Source organism: Chrysochloris asiatica, unplaced genomic scaffold (assembly GCF_000296735.1).
Source record: "Chrysochloris asiatica unplaced genomic scaffold, ChrAsi1.0 scaffold00059, whole genome shotgun sequence".
Taxonomy (NCBI): Eukaryota; Metazoa; Chordata; class Mammalia; order Afrosoricida; family Chrysochloridae; genus Chrysochloris; species Chrysochloris asiatica.
Window position 1 is genome coordinate 16,691,624 of NW_006408577.1, and position 12,632 is coordinate 16,704,255.

The following is a 12,632-nucleotide window of genomic DNA, read 5'->3' on the forward strand; positions in this document are numbered from 1 at the left end:
CATGGACATTTCATTCAAACTATAATTATTGTAAATTTTTAATGACAGCATTTGTACTTGCTAGATTTAGGACCTATCTTTATACAACAGTTAGAACAAATATTGCAAATGTCTCTATAATATGGATAATCGCTTAGGCTCTAGAACAGCCCAGTTAAAGATGTCAGATTAAACAAAAACATTTAAATCCCTTCACTTTAGATAGAATCCAATTAAGAAAACAGTCAAATGATCTTTTGCAAGACATAAATGTGCAAGTACAAAGGAGAGAACAGCAATAACATTTTAGAAGTTGGAAACAAATAGATGAGTGGTAACTGACTTAGGTCACCCAAGAAACTAAATCTCTGAATCTTAAACTTGATGATAAACAACGTGGTGCAGTGAATTATTCACGATGATTCTTCTGACCAGAGCCTTTGTAACTCCCACCAACTGTTGTTGTTGTTGAGTGCCGTCCAGTCAATTCCGACCCATAGCGACCATGCAAATAGGGTGTATGGAACTTTAAGGGGATTTGGAGAATTGGTTACTTTTGCTGATAGATCCTCAACTCCTCACATTTATTTCTTTCAAACAGGAAATTGCCTTTTCCTCGTTCAGTATCAAACTTGAGATTTATTCTAGTGGCAAGAATAACCACAGGGACTCAGGAGCTCTGGCAGCGTAGTGGTTAAGAATCGGGCTGCGAACCGCAAGGTCAGCAGTTCGAAACTACCAGCTGTTCCCGCGGGAGAAAGATGAGGCTTTCTGCTCCCGTAAAGATGTACAGCCTCGGAAACCCTGTACAGGGTCGCTATGAGTCGGAACCGACTCCATGGAACATAACAACAACAACATTAGACTGAAAAGGAGCTCTGGTAGCAAGGTGGTTACGAATCGGGCTGCGAACCTTAATGTCAGCAGTTTGAAACTACCGGCGGCTTCACGGGAGAAAGATGAGGCTTTCTACTCCCGTCAATATTTACAGCCTTGGAAACCCTGTACAGGGTCGCTATGAGTCAGAACCAACCTGATGGCACTTAGCAACAACACTGAAGACAGAGGCCTAAGTGGCAATCAACATTGTGAGTTGACACTTCCACAACCAACTATCTCCAGATATTGGGGAAGCTGCTTAGTGAAACTTAAAGACCAAAGCAAATAAAAGGAAGTAACTTGAAGGAAACAGTTTGCCAATAGAAACTTAGAAAACAAGCAAACTATTTTAATATCCTCAGAGAGATAAGAGAAAATATGAAACAATAACAGGGTTACTTGAAAAAAGGAATATTCAAGGAACTCAAAATAACTGCTTGTTGTATCGTTGTTAAGTATTGTTGAGTCGGTAGAGTCATTGCAACCCGGTCTAGAGCTTCCAAGTAGCAGTTGCTTAGACATTAAAAATAGGGCATTAGGAATTTTTTTAAAAATCAATAAAAGAAAAAAAAAATCAATAAAAGGACTAAAATATAAAGTTAAAGAGATCTCCTAAAAAGTCCTGCAAAGAGACTGGAATATGGCTATGTGGTCGTGGTTGTGTGACGTTGAGTTTGTTCCAACTCATAGCAACACTGTACAGGGTTTCCTAGGCTGTAAATCTTTACAGATGCAGTAAGCTTCATCTTTCTCCCATAAAATGGGTGGTAGATTTAAACTGCTGACCTTTCAGTTAGCAGCCCAAGGAGTAAACACTGCATTACCAGGGTATGAATTTGTTGTTGTTAACTGCCACTGAGTCAGTTCTGAGCTTGAAGTGCCAACCTTGCAGTTGAAACTGACCTTGCAATCCAGCGCATTAATCCACAGCATCTCACCAGGACTCCAACATATAAATACGAATAGTAGGGGACAAAAGGTATTAGAACTCTAGGACCAGTCCAGTAGGTCCAACATCTAATAATAAGAATACTAATTTTTAGTGGACAACAAGGTCTGTTTGAACAGCAAGTCTGATGATTCAAATTCACCAGCCACTCCTCGGAAACCCTATACTGGGTCGCTGAGTAAGAATTGACTCCAGGACACTTAAAAACAACAAAAGACAAGAACAGAATACAGGAAATTGGCAAAGAAAAAAGTTAATTAAAAAAAAAAAAGATCCTACAATCTGAGTTTCCACACTGAAGTTCCCACAAGTGTCTAGAACAATGTGTAAAAATGTATACCTACATGAGCAGATTGTAATAAAACTATCATCAATACATCTCATACCTAGAATGACACCTGGAAATTATGTGCACTCAATAAATTTGTGTTGAAGAATGAAGACATATTTCTGGACAGGAGGGACAAAGAACTGAGACAACAAACTTCCAGGGGGTGAAAACATGTTTACCAATGTTGTTGGTAAGGGCTGTTGAGTTGGTTCCGACCCACAGTGACCCTGTATAGGGTTTCTGAGGAATGACTGGTGATCTTTAAACGCCGATCTTGCAGTTCAAACGGCTTTGCAGTGTGGTGCATTAACCCACAGCACCACACCAGGACTCCCAATAGGCTACCCCAAATCAGAATGGCATCTGCTTCTTAATGTCAGCACCAGAAGCTAAAAGATACGAGAGATGCTTTAAGAAAATAGGCTTTTATATCTTGAAAAAGTATGAAGTACAGAAATAAGGTATTTTCAGCTGTGCAAGCAAGGCCTCAGAAATTCATTTCCCTTTCTGAGGAAGCTACTGAGTTGTGTCCTTCACAAAAACAAGGGAGTACACCAAGAAAAGGGAAGACATGGTGGTGGCATGGTGTCTAATAGATTCTGACTCATATCGACTCTATATTGGGCTTCCAAGGCTATCAATCTTTATGGGAGCAGAAAGCCCCATCTTTTTCCTGCAAAGGAAGACATAGGAATCAGAAGAAAGAGCCAATACTAGAGAGACCAAGAGGGTCCTCAGAGTGGTGATGAAAGCAGTCTTAATTTCCCAATGCAGCACAAGCTAGACTGTTTGTTGTTGTTGTTGTTGTTGTTAGGTGCCATCAAGTCGGTACTGACTCACAGAGACCCTATTAAGCACAGTAGAATGAAACACTGCCCAATCCTGGGCCAACCTCACAATTGTTGCCACGCTTGAGCCCACTGATGCTGCCACTTTCCCAATCCATCTTGCTGAGAGTCTTCCTTTTTCTCTGATCCTACACCTTACCCAACATGCTATAGAACTTGAAATCTGAAGGCTTTTTGCTTGCAAACAACTTCAGCCAGGCCGAGCTTGATTCCGTCTTGTGCCTGGTTTTAAGTGTTCAGATACCAACTCTTCTTGAGGACCTTGTGCTCCTATGACAGTCAAATCAGAGGCAGAATATATTTGGAAATGGATTTAAGGCCACTTCCCTTAACTGACCCTCCTAGAAACTTTTTGGGGCATACCCCTTCATGATCACCTTAAAGGTCTTGTCATACCTTGAGTGGCTTAGAGACTGTTACTGATAACAAAGTCTGTAAGCTACCTTACCTACAATAGTCCCCTCCCTGCTTCCATGCAAATGGGACTCATTCCTGCACTTAGTGGTGGTTGTGAGTGGAGATTTCTTTGTTCTCTGTATCCTATAACAGGTCATTACATGGAGGCAGAACTTTGGAAACACATCATGGTATCCTATCGATGATCACACCTCACCGGGTGATCTCTGTGTGTTGTGACTTAATAAGGAATATCTAAGATTTGTATATTTGAAAATGAAGTCTCTTTCCTTCCCTACAACAAGACCACTTGGTACAGATTTCCTCCAGAAGATGGAACTGTTAGAGTACTCACTGCATGTAAACTTAAGGAAAAGAGATTTAAATCATTAAAGGAGAGTTTTGTAATAAGACAAAGATAAGTAAGTAAACAGCAATAAAACAATCAAGACAATGAGTAATTCTAGGGAAATAGAAGGTTTTGCAGGAAGGAAAAGTAGTCATGGTGGTCTACAGGATTGGATTGTAAATCACATTTGCCTGTTCATAGTAAACACTGAATATCTGACCCAATGAAACTCACAGTATGACTATTGGGAGGGGCACAGTAAAGGGGGCACAAGTGTACCTGAGACAATGAGAGAAGGAGTGTCAAGTCCTCCCCTACTAGAGTCAAATGCCAAGAGATAATGCCTGCAATGGAAAACCCACAAAGCAACAATTCATACACATTATTTAACAATATGAAGGTAAATACATTAAAAATTAACTGGGTTGGGAGTGGGAATAATTAACTATGAATACCATAAGGTCTGTGTTCAAACTAACTAGTTGCTTCTGGAAATCCTATACAGGGTTGCTATGGGTCAGAAATGACTTGATGGCACTTCACAACAGCAACGATGATGAAGTGGCTCTGTACGATAAGTACTGAACTGTGAACCACGAGGTCAGCAGTTTGAGACCATCATCTGCAACATGGGGGAAAGATGAGGCTTTTTGGTCCTGCGAAGATTTACAGCCTTGGAAACCTACAGAGTCACTTTGAGTGGGAAACAACGCCAACAGCAGCACTTACCAACAGCAGTGATGGGGTTTAACATATGTGGTAGAAAATGGGAGCTAGGGGTGCTGTTTTCAAAGCAAAACTTACAGAACTATTCGATTCTTTAAATGATGTGTATGCGTAACTTTAATAAAAATAAAATACTTACTTCTAAACATCAGCCTTGGGAAACATTCTGTTTGGGTGCAGATTTAATTCCTAACCCAAATTGGTATGGTATTGGGTAAGATATTTAACTTTTTTGAACACTAATCTCTTCATTTGAAAAATGAAAACAATGATGGTGCCTATTGTTTAGGATGCCTACCTGGCATTACGGGCTTGCTTTGATATGCTTCCTGTCTATCAACAGTTTTTATTCATTCAATCTTTCCTTGAACTACCATATTACCATCTTAGATCAGATCAGTTTCCCTGAAATTGTACCAATTCATTTTTCTTGGAATTCTGAGTGCTCCCAAATACATTGAAATGTTATATCAATGCCTTGTTTTGTTGTTGTTTAGTGTCATCGAATTGATTCTGACTCATAGTGACCACCTATAGGGTTTCTAAGGCTTTAAATCTTCGAAGGAGCGGAAAGTTTCATCTTTCTCCTGCGAAGCTGCTGCTTGCGGCCTCTAACAGCAGACCTTGTGATTCACAGTCCAGTGGCTTGTTGTATGAAGCCACTAAACTCCCCATATCAATGCCTGGTTAATATCAGTGACTGTTGTTAAGTGCCATCGAGTCAGTTCTGACTCATAGCAACCCTGTATAGGATTTCTGGGGAGCAATTGGTGAGTTTGAATGGTCAACTTTGTGGTTCAAATCAACCTTGCTACCCAGTGCATTATCTTCCAGTGCCACACCAAAACTCTAATAGTGGATATAGAATGGGAAAATATGAATTTGAGTCTTAATCCTGCCATTTCTTAGTTGTGATTTTCAAACAAATCAATGCTGTATCAGCAAATTGGAGCAATTTACCCTCACAATTGGACAAATAAAATAACACCTTGATAAATGGAAAAAAGATTGACGTGGTCAAGGATTTCATTTTACTTGGATCTATAATCAATGCCCACGGGAGCAGCAGACAAGAAATCAAACGATGCATTGCATTGGGTTCTGCTGCAAAAGACCTTTTTAAAGTGTTAAAAAGGAAAGAGATCAGTTTGAAGACTAAGGTGAGCCTGACCCAAGTCATAGTATTTTGAACCACCGTATGCATGCAAAAGCCAGATCATGAATAAGAAAGACTGAAGAAAGATTGATGCATTTGAATCATGGTGTTGGTGAACAATAGTGACTATTTCATACACTGCAAGAAAAAGAAGCATATCTGTCTTCGAAGAAGTACAGTCTGAATGCTCCTCAGAAACAAGGAAGGTGAGACTTCATCTCAAATACTTTGGCTATGTTATCAGGAGGGACCAGTTCCTGGAGAAGGATATCATGCTTGGGAGAGAGGAAGATCCTCTATGGGATGCAACAGTGGGTTCAAACATAGCAGCAATTATGAGGACAGTTCTGGACCCTGGCAGTGTTTCATTCTATTGTACAGAGAATCATTAAGAGTCAGAACCGACTTGAGGGCACCAAATACCAACATGTACCAAACAGCTTATGAATGTTGCTTTAGGAGAGGATGAGGAGGTGGCAATGTTGAAGAGCCATTAGGAATTTGGAAATACATTGGCTCTTATAGTGAAATAATAGATGAGAAAGCCACCCTTAGCAATAAGCCATGAGTTTATAAACTTATATTTGATGAATATTTTCTTTTTTCTGATTAAAGAATACTACATGTTCATTGTATATAAAAATAAAACACAGATGACAAGGAAGAAAATGAGAATTACTCCTAATTTCTGGTCTCTTTATTTTTAAATATATTTTGGAAAAAATCATTATATACCTGCTGATAGGACTATGTCATAGCTGGTTCCTGGTATGGTGCTGTGGGCTAATGCACTGGACAACAAGGTCGGTTTGAACTGCAAGGGCAGCAGTTCAAATTTACCAATCGCTCCTCAGAAACCCTATGCAGGATGGCTGAACCAGAACCTACTTGACAGCACTTAACAACAACATGCCCAGTATTATTTTTGCCATGTGAGCCAGTAGAAAGCTGTGGAGTAGATGATCTTTCAAGTCCTATCAGTTTTTTAAAATTCTGTGAACTATTGAGTCATGTTCACTCTTCTGATAACCAAAAGGTTGGTGGTTTGAAGTCACTCAGCTGCTCTAAGAGATAAGGAGCTAGTAATCTGCTTCCATAAAGATTATAGTCAAGAAAGCCCTCTGGGGCAACTCAATTCTGTTACATGGGGTTCCTGTGAGTCAGAATCCATTTGATTGTACCCAACAAAGACAACATGACAAGATTAAGTCTGTATCATTATCAATATTTATTTTTTCCACAGAGATATTTCCATTTCTTCCCATGCAGACTTCATGCAGGATTCCAGTAAGTGTCCAAAACTCTACATGCTTATAAGGTCAAGGTTACTTGATGCAATTTCCACTCTCCATCTTATTCATAAATACCAAGGTACAAAATGCCTTTGGGTTTTATTTTCACTTTTGCAATCACTTGAAAATCTTATTATAGCCGAACAAGAAATTTGGAAACCCAGAATGGATTTCCCAAGAAGCTGCAAAGGTTGTGAAATTCATGGGACTGTAACCTTGCTGTGAGAATAGAGTTGACTGGACAAGACAGCTCATTTCCAGTAATGTTCCTGGGTAATTCTCTGGAAATAATGGAAAGGGCATGGCTCTTGCAGCCCAACTGCATGCTTCCTGTTTGGGCCTATATACACTGCCTATAAACCAACACGATTTGCTTCTCCCTGGGCGCTCAGCCAGCCAGGAAAAGCCATCAGTGATATAGTCCCTAGGTTCCCCTGTGGAAGCTTAGAAGGTACAAAAAGCGAGCTGCTACCAGTGAAGAAGTCTCAAGCTCGATACGGATCAGAGAGATAGAATGAGATTGCCTTTACTGACTATTGGATAAACTGTGTGTAATTAACTGTGCGATCCACTTCACTTGGTCTGCCATTCCACTGTGTGTAGCAATTAGTCAGAGTCTGAAGACTGTTCGAAACCAGTCGACTCCAATGCTTAGTGACCCCAACTATGCTAGAGGGTTGTAAATGGTTATCTTTTTCAGACTTTAGTGTGACAGGTCTTTCTTCTAAGGCATCTCCATATGGCCTAGAATCTCCAAACTTTCGGTTAGCAGTTGAGTATGGAAACGGTTTGCACCACCCAGAAACTCCTGAAGGCTGCTTTGGTGGTGGTGGTGGTGGTGGTGGTGGTGGTTATGTGCCGTGGAGTCGGTTCCAACTCATAGCCACCCCGCATAGGGTTTCTGAGGCTGTAAATCTTTATAGGAACAGGAAGTCTCATCTTTCTCCCATAGAACAGCTGGTAGTTTCGAACTGCTGAGCTTGTAGTTAGCAGCCCGACTAATAAGTCCTGGGTGGCGCTGTGGGTTAATGCACTGGACTGCAAAGTTGGTTTGAACCCCAAGGATGGCAGTTCCAGCTCACCAGCCACTCCTCAGGAAACCCTATACAGGGTTGCTTCGGTCCAAATCAACTCAAAGACACTTAACAACAACAACAACAACAACAACAATAGAAGACTACAGTAAGTCTCGATAAAAAAAAATGCCTAAGAGAGTTAACCCTTAGGTTATGCTTAAAGACCCAGGATCACATCTCAAGAAAATTCTTTTGAAAAGCAAATCTCTATGAAACTATCCTTAGAGATGATTGTATTTAAAAAAGCACAATCCCAAACATCCTTCATACTCATATGTATCCACTGAAGACTGTTTAATGCATTTATTAGAAGTTATTGATCCTTGAGCATGTTGATACTTAATGAATCATTAGATAAGAATAATCATTATCAAAATAGTGTGGAGTCAAACATCCACCTTTCCCTTTGTCTTCCCATGTTCTCTGTTGTTTATGAGTACCCTGGAGTCAGTTCCAATACATAGTGACCCTATGTAGGGTTTCCCAGGAGCAACTGGTGGTTTTGAACTTCGACCTTGTGGTTAGCAGTCCAGTGCTTATTCTACAGCACCATGTTGTTGTTGTTGTTGTTAAGTGCCATCAAGTTAGTTCTGACCCATAGCGACCCTGTATGGGGTTTTGGAGGAGTGGCTGGTGAGTTTGAACTGCTGTCCTTGCGGTTCAAACTTATCTTATGGTCGAGTGCTTCTCCTATAATGTTCCTACAATACCAGGACTCGGCTTACACTAATTGTTGTTGTTGTTAAGTGCCATCGAATCAATTCTAACCCATAGTAACCCTGTATAGGGTTTCCGAGGAGTAGCTGATGAGCTTGAACCACCAACCTTGAGGTTCAAACTAACTTTGCAGTCCACTGCTTATCCTACAGTACCACACCATGATGATTAAACTACAATAACAATTCTATCTACTGAGCACTGTGTGCCAAGTGCTTGGCTAAAAGTTATATTGCAATTAGTTTTCTTAGATGTTAGTCAATTGCAGATTCCCAGCTAGAATCTACAGTAGTTCACTTCTTCCTCCTCTAGCCATCTCCTGCAAAGTGAACACTGATACCAGACTCTTTCCTTGGTCCTACCAAACCAAACCGGTTGTCACAGAGTCCAGTCTGACTCATGGAGAACCCTCTGTGTTGCAGAGTAGAACAGCTCCCTAGGATTTTCGAGGCTGTGACCTTTCAGATGCAAATTGGCAGGCTTTTCTTCCTAAGTGCCTATGGGTAGGTTTGAACTGTTAACAGGGTCACTATGAGTTAGAACTGACTTGCTGGCACTTAACAACAACAAGGAGAAATCATCATGGATGCCATTACTCAGCTCCCAAAGACATTGACTGAACCTTCATTGGTAGGGTTCTGAGGATAGTATAATCCACATCCAGTTCACTAAATGTTTGGAACTTGCTCTGAATGCATTGGCTTCTGCTCTGGACTAGAAAGGAATGCATTTAACTTTCCCAACTTTGCTGAAGGAGCCCTGGGAGATCAGTTCTTGAAGTGCTTGGCTACTAACCAAAAGGTTGGTGGTTCGAACCCACCAGCAGCTCTGTAAGAGAATTATGTAGCAGTCTGCTTCCATAAAAATTATTGTTGTTGTTAAGTGCTGTTGAGTCAGTTCTGATCCATAATGACCCTGTATAGGGTTTCTGAGGAGCAGCTGGTAGGTTTGAACCGCTGACCATGCAGCTCAAACTGATCTTACAGTCCAGCGCATTGTCCTGGACTTGGTGTCACACCAAGGCTCTGCCATAAAAATGACAATTTGGGAACCCTACATAGAAAGTTCCCTTTGTCTTACAGGGTTGCTTTGAGTCACAATCAATTTGACAGTAGAGGGTTTAGTTTGGGTTGGGTTGACCTTTACTAATATGAGTCAGCTGAACTATTCTGGGGATTACAATTTTAAGAGCTCTTACAGGAAATGTTTTGGACATATGCAAGCTTCCTCAGAAAGACCTGAACTTAGTGACTTTGCTCAGATGTCAAGTTGAATTGCAAGAGGACTCTGAGGCCAGGCAGTAAGTTGCTAAATTAATGAGCAAGGCTAAGCAGCCTCCTAGCATGTTCATCTCTACTTGATGGTATTGTTACCAATTTACTTTGAATGCATTAAATGTTGTTGTTGTTGTTATTATTATTATTATATCCTTCGATTACTAGTCCAGGTAACACAAGTGATATCTAAGAAAGTAATTGTTTTTAGTGAAGCAACAGAGTTTTGCCTTACATTGTTGTTGTTGTGGTTGTTAAGTGCCATCGAGTTGGCTCCTACCCAGAGTGACCCTGTCTAGGGTTTCCAAGGAGCAGCTGGTGAGCTTGAACCACCGTCCTTGCAGTTCAAACGACTTTGTAGTCTGGTGCATTAACCCACATCGCATCAGGGTATGGAATATATAACTTGGAGGTGGCTTTGGACTATGATATGAATGAGTCTTTATTTGAAACACACTAAATATTAAAGTAAGGAGCACTGGTTGCATAGTGATTACAAATTGGGCTGCTAATCTCAGGGTTAGCAGTTTGAAACTACCAGCAGTTCTGTGGGAGAAAGATGAGGCTTTCTGCTCCTATAAAGATTTACAGCCCCAGAAACACTATGTAGGGTCTCTATGGGTTGGAATCGACTCTACAGCACTTAAGAACAACAACAAATATTAAAGTAAATCAGTGAGTACTTCCATTCAGTACAAAAAAACTGTTCATTGAGTGAATATAAAATTTTGGTGAAAGATGAAAAGGCAGTAATTTATATACAGCTATCTTCAAATGTGTGAAGTGACGTATGCCTCAGCATATACACAGCAGCATTGTTTATAACATCAGATAACTGGAACTAATACAAATATCCATCAGCAAGGGATTAGTCAAAAAAAATGACAGCACATCCATCAATGAAGTATCATGATGACATTAACAAATGAACAAGATCTCTGTGTGTTATTGTGGAAAGATCCCTAAAATATAAAGTAGGCAAACCCCAAAACCAAAGTGTTGTCAACAGTATTGTCAAAACAGGTGGATGAAAAGAATGTGCATGTATATTTGTTTAAGAAGGCACAGATTACTCAGGAGTGAGATATAACAAGAGGATCATTTTGGTTGCAGTGGAGAATGGACACCTGGATGACAGAGGAACAGATAGGATAATGAAGTCTCACTATATTTTCTTTGGTATCTTTTGACCTTTTAATCATGTGAATGAATTATTTGATCAAAAACCAATTATATTACTCTTTATTTTAAAAGGGAAATACAGGAAAGGCAGTTTGAATAAGTCACTGGCCTTGCAAAATTCTATCATGCAATCCATCTCCCAGCTTGGTTTCCATCCCCAAGGCAATATTTTCCAAATAATGATCCTTCCTCGGTTTCTAACTCGCAAATTCCAATCGGTGGTACTTATCAATGCATTTTGATTGCTTGTTGGATCAATTTCAGACTGCAGAAGTTAGTAGAATTCGTTAATTTTTGGCTTTAGTGGTTGGTATGGAAATTTTAATAATAGTATTACAAACTGGTCTTCCTTGCAGGTGTATATATATTATTGTATGACAGACAGCATTGTAGTTCAGGACAGACCTTGACATTTGCTTTTTGACAAATAATGTGCTGCTGCTCCTCTTGAAACTGTCATTCTCAGCATAGTAAATTATATTGTCTGATTCAAAATGACCGATACAGTTCATTTCAGCTCATTAATCTTTATGCATAATCAATCTTTATGCATTTCATTTCGTGTCTGATGAGTTACAATTTTCCTTGAGTTTTATTTTATAGTGTACATACATACTATATGGTTAAGTGGGTGACACCAAGAAAATATAAGAAAAATAATTGTTTCCTTCTCCAACCTCCTACACAACACCCTCCTCTACACACATACTTTGGACAATACCCCAATCTCGTCAACATACATTTCCAAATTCTGTATCAAATGGATGACTAATTTGGGATGTTGAAATTAATTCTATTTTCTTCCGTTTCAGAGAACGCTATTTTCTAAACTTGTCTCCAGTTTCTGGAAATCTCATAAAAGTATTTAACCATGAACCTTGATTCTGATAACTCTCAGGGAAGTAAGAGAAAGCTATAAAATATACCATCAAAATGTAGAAACACCACTACTCAAACGAGGTCCTGGGGAAAGAGTAACAAATTTACCTTTTATTTGATGTCTGCTATGACCATGTTTTAACTTTACAGAACTGGTTTTAATCTAAATATGTTTAGGAGTTCACTTCCAGTGCTACCAAGTAGTAAATTGTAAAAACAATACCACCTGAAATTATTTCCATTTGAAAGTTTATTGTATCTCTGTATTTAAATCTATACAAGTATATGGAGTCCTGGTGTGGCGCTGTGGGTTAAGGCGCTGGACTGCAAAGTTGGTTTGAACCACAAGGTCGGCAGTTCAAGCTCACCAGTAGCTTCGCAGAAACCCTATACAAGGTTGCTATGTGTCGGAACCAACTCGATGGCATTTAACAACATACAAATATATACGATTATATATGCACATATAATGCAATATTACTAAGAGGTACTGCCATAGCAGGAGAGTGATTTTATAGGGTTACTTATAAAAGTAAACAATATAAACACTTTCAGATACTACTGCTGTTGTTACGGTCATCAAGTTGGTTCTGACTCAT